The following is an 8,093-nucleotide window of genomic DNA, read 5'->3' as shown; positions in this document are numbered from 1 at the left end:
AGAAAGCATTTGCAAAATACAACACCCTTTCATGATGAAAACTCTAAGCAAACTGGATATGGAAGGAACATTCCTCAATACAATCAAAGCAATTTATGAAAAACCCAAGGCCAACATCCTATTGAATGGGGAAAAGTTGGAAGCATTTCCACTGAGATCTGGGACCAAACAGGGATGCTCATTCTCACCACTGCTATTCAATATAGTTCTGGAAGTTTTAGCCAGAGCTATTAGGCAAGAAAAAGAAATTAAAGGGATACAAATTGGGAAGGAAGAACTCAAACTAGCCCTCTTTGCAGATGATATGATTCTTTATTTAGGGGATCCAAAGAACTCTACTAAGAGACTATTGGAACTCATAGAAGAGTTTGGCAAAGTAGCAGGATATAAAATCAATGCACAAAAATCAATAGCTTTTGTATACACAGGCAATGCCATGGCTGAGAAAGAACTTCTAAGATCAATCCCATTCAAAATAGCTACAAAAGCAATCAAATACCTTGGAAGAAACTTAACCAAGGACATTAAAGATCTCTACGATGAGAATTACAAAACCTTAAAGAAAGAAATAGAAGAGGATACCAAAAAATGGAAAAATCTTCCATGCTCATGGATTGAAAGAACCAATATCATCAAAATGTCCATTCTCCCAAAAGCAATTTATAGATTCAATGTGATACCAATCAAAATACCAAAGACATTCTTCTCAGATATGGAAAAACTGATGCTGAAATTCATATGGAGACACAGGAGACCTCGAATAGCTAAAATAATCTTGTACAACAAAAACAAAGCCAGAGGCATCACAATACCAGATTTCAGGACATACTACAGGGCAGTTATACTCAAAACAGCATGGTACTGGTACAGAAACAGATGGATAGACCAATGGAACAGAATAGAAACACCAGAAATCAATCCAAACATCTACAGCCAACTTATATTTGATCAAGGATCCAAAACCAATCCCTGGAGAAAGGACAGTCTATTCAATAAATGGTGCTTGGAAAATTGGATTTCCACGTGCAGAATCATGAAGACTCCTACCTTTCACCTTACACAAAAATTCACTCAACATGGATTAAAGACTTAAATCTACGACCCTACACGATCAAATTATTAGAGAGCATTGGAGAAACCCTGCAAGATATAGGTACTGAGAAAGACTTCTTGGAAAAGACCCTGGAGGCGCAGGCAGTCAAAGCCAAAATTAACATTTGGGATTGCATCAAATTGAGAAGTTTCTGTACTGTAAAAGAAACAGTCAGGAGAGTGAAGAGGCAACCAACAGAATGGGAAAAAATATTTGCAAACTACGCAACAAATAAAAAAGGGTTGATCACCAGAATCTACAAAGAAATCAAGAAACTCCACAACATCAAAATAAACAACCCACTTAAGAGATGGGCCAAGGACCTCAATAGACATTTTTGAAAAGAAGAAAACCAAATGGCCAACAGGCACATGGAAAAATGTTCAAGATCACTAGCAATCAGGGAAATGCAAATCAAAACCACAATGAGGTTTCACCTCACCAAGGTGTGAATGGCTCACATTCAGAAATCTACCAACAATAGATGCTGGAGAGGATGTGGGGAAAAAGGGACACTAACCCACTGTTGGTGGGAATGCAAATTGGTTAAGCCACTATGGAAGTCAGTCTGGAGATTCCTCAGAAACCTGAAGATAACCATACCGTTCAACCCAGCCATCCCACTCCTTGGAATTTACCCAAAGGAAATGAAATTGGCAAACAAAAAGCTGTCTGCACATTAATGTTTTTTGCAGCTCAACTCACAATAGCTAAGACCTGGAACCAACCCAAATGCCCATCAACAGTAGACTGGAAAAAAAAAAAATTATGGGACATGTACTCTGTAGAATACTATACAGCAGTCAAAAACAACGAAACCTGGTCATTTGCAACAAGATGGAGGAATCTGGAAAACATTATGCTGAGTGAATTAAGCCAGTCCCAAAGGGACAAATATCATATGTTCTCCCTGATTGGCGACAACTAACTGAGCACCAAAGGGGAAACCTGTTGAAGTGAAATGGACACTATGAGAAACAGTAATACATGTGGGTTTTTATAATTGCTTTGAGCTCATAGATGATATCTTTATGGTTTGCCCTCACATAGTGTAAAAGCATAAGGCAATTTTCTTGGGTTTCTTTTCTAAGGGCATGACTTTCAAAAGTCCCACTTCCACATACCCTCAGATTGGGTTTAAGCTTCAACATATGAAATTTATGGGGCATGGTCATTTAGACCATAGCAGCTCATTTAGCTCAGTTTTCCTGCTATTTCAGTTCAGATCTATTTCCTTCTAATGCAACATTAACATGTTCCCATACAGATATTTATGACTTTTCTCATTTGTTCTTTCTCTTAAGAAACATAGTACTACTTCATATACTGTGATTAAAAACCTGTGGCTTAAGTTCACATGTTTTAAAGACCATTACGCTTAGTGAAACAAGCCAATCCAAAAAAAGGCAAATATCATGTTTTCTCTTATTTTTGGTAACAATATATAGAGTACTAAAATAAAATGTAATGTATATGAGGGAAATTGATATCTTGAGATTTCATTGCTGTTTATACTCTTGTCTATACGCCTAAGGAAAAATGGTTTTTCTACTTACTACTTGTTGAATTCTTTACTTGCTGGAGGATTAAGCTTGTGATTATAAAGTTAATTGAAACTAGTTCACCGAAAAAATTAAAAGTAAGAAAGGAAGAGGAGGGAGGGTGGGAACTAAGGAGGAACAAAGGGAGGGTGGGAAGTATCACTGCATTCTTAAAAGTGTATATATGCTCCATTTTTAATTATCTTCTGTATATAAAGATAATTAAAAATAAATCTTAATGAAGAATTTGATGGGAGAGGGAGTAGGAGATGGGATGGTTGTGGGTGGGAGGGTGGTTATGGGGGGAAAAACCGCTATAATCCAAAAGCTGTACTTTTGAAATTTATATTTATTAAATAAAAGTTTTCTTAAAATAAAATAATATATATCCAAAAAATGTGTATATGTGAGGGACCAGTGCTCTGGTACAGTTGGTAAAGCCACTACCTGCAATGCTGGCATACCATATGGGCGCTAGTTTGCTTCCCAGATATTCCACTTGAGGATGGCCCAAGTCCTTGGGGCCCTGCACCAGCATGGGAGACCCGGAGGAAGCTCCTGGCTCCTGGCTTCAGATCACCTCATTTCCAGCCTTTGAGGCTACTTGGGGAGTAAACCAGCAGATGGAAGACTCTCTCTCTCACTAGGGGAGTAAACCGGCAGATGGAAGACTCTCTCGTGTGCACTACTCTCTCTCTCTCTCTCTTTCTCCCTGCCTCTCTGTAACTCTGCCTTTCAAATAAATGAATAAATGCTTAAAAATGTATATATGAGATATGCAAAATCTATTCACTTTCTACAAATAAAGAGCTAAATTTTAAAAATAGATGTTTTTAACAAAATTGCAATTTCAGTATCAGTTACTCTTCAATGTTTGTTTTATGGTGCACAAAGTGGTAAGGTTTATTTAAAAGATGAGAATGCAAACACACACACACAAACACACAAACACGTGGGTGTAGTTGAGGAGTGGAGTAGAACAGAAAGGAAAAGCGGTGGAGAGGGAAGTAGACAGAAGGAACTTTCAGCATCTCCTCTTGCCTTGGTCTCTGAAGAAAGAAGTCAGCAGCAGTAATTCTATCATTCTGGAAGTGGAAGCTTGGTTTAACCTCAATTTTTTTTTTTTTAGTATTATTTTTATTGTACACACTTTTGGGCCACAGTATAACTCAGTACATGTATTCAATGTGTGATTATTAATGCAGGTGAGTCAGCATTTCCAGCTCCTGAAAATTTTCAAAAAAATTTGATTAATACTTTAAAATTGTACATATTTATGAAGAACAGTGTGACATTTCAATAAATATATACAATATGTACTTGATAACATCATGGAATTGTTTTTTTAATGAGACCTCTTTGATTATCATTTCAATTTTTTAATGGTTACTTGTCTAATCATAGTGTCTAAAATTGCTTCTTCAGCTACTTTTAGAATTTTATCTTTCCAGATATTATTCTCTGCTTTAAAGATTTTTCAAAGGAAGTGGAATAAAGTTGTTCATTTACTTACTTATAATCTGATAATTACAAAAAAAAAAAAATCATGGGTTGGCATTTAGCTTTGCGATAAAGACACTGGTTAAAAAATCCAGGTTCCACTCGATTCCATACCCAGCCCCAGCTCTTGACCCCAGCTCCTATCTCCTACTTCCTGCCAAAGCAGAAGGTGGGAGAAAGCAGTGGTGTCTCTGTGGTTGGGTCACTGACATCCATGGGGGACATCCAGATTGGTTTTCCACCTCCTGACTTTGGCCTAACCCACTGCTAATATTTTGGGATTAAACTATAGATGGGAATTGTCTCTCAAATAAGCAAGGATTGTTTTAAAAATCATTTTCTTTGTAAGGCTTTACACTCCCTCCCCCTTTTTTGCACTTTTTTCTATTCCTTATGGTATTGCATATTTTATTATTTTTTGCTGGTATTCCTCCTATTTTATTAATATTTTTGAAGTCTCAGCTTTTCTTATTTTCTAAAGATTCATTTATTTATTTGAAAGGCAGAGTTAGAGAGAGGAAGGGAGGAAGGGAGTGTGAGAGAGAGAGAGATATCTTTCATCCACTTGTTCATTCCCCAAATGTCTGCAATGGCCTGAGCTGGGCCAGGCCAAAGGCAGAAGCCTAGAGCTATCCAGATCTCCCACGTGAGTGGCAGGGGCCCAAATACTTGGGCTGTCTTCCACTGCTTTCCCAGCTGCATTGTCAGGAAACTGGGTTGGAAGCGGACTCCAAAACTCCAATCAGTGCCCATATGAGATGCTGGCATTGCAGGCAGTGATTTAACCTGCTGTGCCACGATGCCACACCCCAACTTTTATTAATATTATCTAATATAATTTTGCTTTAATTTTTCTGTCCTTGAATTTATTTGACTGATTCTTTTCCTATTCATTTAGTCAAATAATTGGCTCACTTGATTCTGTTTTTTCCAACAAGTATGTTTAATACTGTTAATAAAATTACCACTAAATACTACTTCATATGTATTTCAGATGTTTTAACATTAGTGATGACTATCAATCCAAGTGCTCTGTTTTCCTTCGGTTTCCTTTCTAATGGGGTATGTAATGCTTTGCAATTCTTACTCTGAGCTCTGGAAAATGCTGTGCAACATTTGCTCTAACCTACTAGTACAGTCTGATTCCAATAGGTCACCTTTCCTTCTGGCTCTGCCAATAAAAAAAAATAGCTCATTGAGAGCCTTCTAGATTTCCAAGAGCAGCAGTTAGATTCCTGTCCATTGTGGCCCTTAATTGCAGGGCACACATGTCAAGATTTCCAACCTTCTTTAGGCTTGAAATGAAACACGATATGCCTAAAGTAGGGCAAAAACTCTCTCCAAAGAAACATCTTCATCACAGGAAGCCTAAGATATAGCTCACGTTCTCAACAGTTATATAATGATAGCAGTGAGAAAAGAATTTCCATATGCCTCCACCACCATATTCCCTCATGTTCCTGTACTTTCATGTACATAGCATTTTTTTTTCTTTTTTTAGGTATGAAGAACAACCTGTGCTTTGTTGCTAGGGCCAACACTTGTATTTGTAAAGCATATCATTTCCCTTGTCTACTCTAGGGCATCATTTCCAGTAATTATTACTTTTCTTACTTTCATCAATACTCTATTTTTTGCCTATGTCAGTCCTATTGATTTAATAACATGCTATTATTTTGCCTTTCTCTATACCTTTTTAGTAAATCTCATTAACAGATTCTCTATACTGAATGCATTCAATTCCTGTAATCTTTTTCTCTGTTAAAACACATGCCAGTCAGGTTATGATCCTACTGTTACACTAAAAATGTGCTTGTCAAAATGTGCTTGCCAAAGCCTATGTTTTACCTCCATATTTCCTCTTAGCTTACAAATCAGCAGTTTTTGATACAGTTTACTGTGATTTGAATATGGCTTGTCCCCTTCAAAACTCATGGTGAAGTTCGATAACCATTGTGGCGCTGCTTGGAGCTAGGGGCTTTGACAGGAGATTAGGTCATTAAGAAGGATTAATGCCTTTCTTGAGGGAGTGGGTTCTTTCTTGTGCGAGTGAGTTGTTGTCTATCATCTGTTGGTTTTCCACACATGCCCACTTTCACTTCTGCTTTTATGACATGTTATGACACAATATGAGGCACTCACCAGATGCTGAGTAAACACCATACTCATAGACTTTCCAGTCTCCAAATACACTTCTTTCCTTTATCCCCTCCCCTCACCGCCCCTCCTCTCCCTTTCCCTCCCCTTCTCTCCCCTTCTCTCCCCTTCCCTCCCCTTCCCTTCCCTTCCCTTCCCTTCATTTTCCTTCCTTCCTTCCTTCCTTCCTTCCTTCCTTCCTTCCTTCCTTCCTCTCTCTCTCTCTCTCTCTCTCTCTCTCTCTCTTCCTTGCTTCCTCTCATTCTGGCTGTAGCTATGGAAAATGCATTACAACATTGTTATTTGTTTCCATTTTCTTCATTTAGTTTCTGGTATAGCGCACTCCTGGATTTCTATCTACCTGGATGACTTTTGCTTCTGTTTCCTTGCATATGTATTACTTCTTATGGTACAACTCCCTGTGGATTTTTCTGCAGGATCTTCCAAAGAAGACTCTTGTGTTTTCTACCTCCAGACTCCTTTGGCTGTTTCATTCATCTGTATGGCTAGTAATATCTGAATTACTGACTCCTGAGTTTGTAATGCCAATTAAGATCTCTATCTCTTTTTAAAGGTTTATTTATTTATTTGAAAGGCAGAATTACAGAGAGACAGAGAGGGAAAGACCAAGAGTTTTCCATCTGCTAGTTCATTCCCCAAATGGCTGTAAAGGCCAGGGCTAGTCTAGGCCAAAGCCGAGAGCCCAGAGCTTCTTCCAGGTCTAGTATGTAGATACAGGGCCTCAAGTACTTGGGGCATCTTCTGTTGCTTTCCCAGGTGTATTAGCCGGGCACTGGATTGGAAGTGGAGCAGCCTGGACTCAAACAGGTGCCCATATGGAATGATGACCCTGTAGGAGGCAGCTTTACCTACTACACCACAGCACTGGCTCCAATATCTTTTTCTTGAATTTCAAATTCTGGTATCAACAGCCTACTCTACAATTCTGTTCTAATGTCCAAGAGTCATTATAAACTTAATAAGTTTATAAAGGCGTTTCTCCATAAGTTTCTCTACCTACCCTTTCCCTCATCTCAGTAAAACCTATCTCCTCCATGTTTCCAGATCATAAGTCAAAACAAACAAACAAACAAAAAACCCACTTTAGTATTGTTCTTTTATACCTCAGCTTCAGTTACTTAACAAATGTAGTTTCTTCAGTATTTGAAATATTTTCAGGATATAAACATCCTCACAGCTACCACTTTGTCTAGGACTATCATCACTTTTCTATTTTATTAAGGTAGCCTTTTCTCAAGTCTCCCTAATTGTATCCTTCCTTGTTTTCCATCTGTTTCTGCTCAGAAGCTAGAACTATGCTAAAACACAAGTCAGTTACTGTTTCTTCCCTGCTTAAATTTTGCAATGGTTTCTGATCCCATATAGAGTAGGAATCAAAGTCTACATGCCCTACAAGGTCCTTCATGGTCTGCCTCTACCTTCGTAATCTCTGAATTTATCTTTCATTGTTTTCACTCTTTCTTGTCCTCTCACAGTAACATTTGTGTTCTGGTTGTTTCCAATAAGTAAGGTGTGCTTTGCAGCCTTTTATATGCTCCTCCCTTAGTCTAGTATAGTATTTCTCCTGAGATGTATAAAATAGCTTAATACCTCAGATACTTAAGATCCTTATTCATATATCATTTTGATGTGGCATTCCTTAGCTATTTTGTTTAAAATCAATACCCTCCCACTCACCTGTCCCTGCTTCTTTGATTTTTCTCATTATCACTATTCATCATATGACTTGCTGATTGATTTTATTTATTTATGTTCTTCACATGATTCTGAATATCCATGAAATATTTTTTGCTCTTTTGTTC

The sequence above is a fragment of the Oryctolagus cuniculus genome, chromosome X (genome assembly GCF_964237555.1).
Source record: "Oryctolagus cuniculus chromosome X, mOryCun1.1, whole genome shotgun sequence".
NCBI lineage: Eukaryota > Metazoa > Chordata > Mammalia > Lagomorpha > Leporidae > Oryctolagus > Oryctolagus cuniculus.
The sequence above is the reverse complement of the archived record's forward strand: the minus strand, read 5'-3'. Positions refer to the sequence as shown.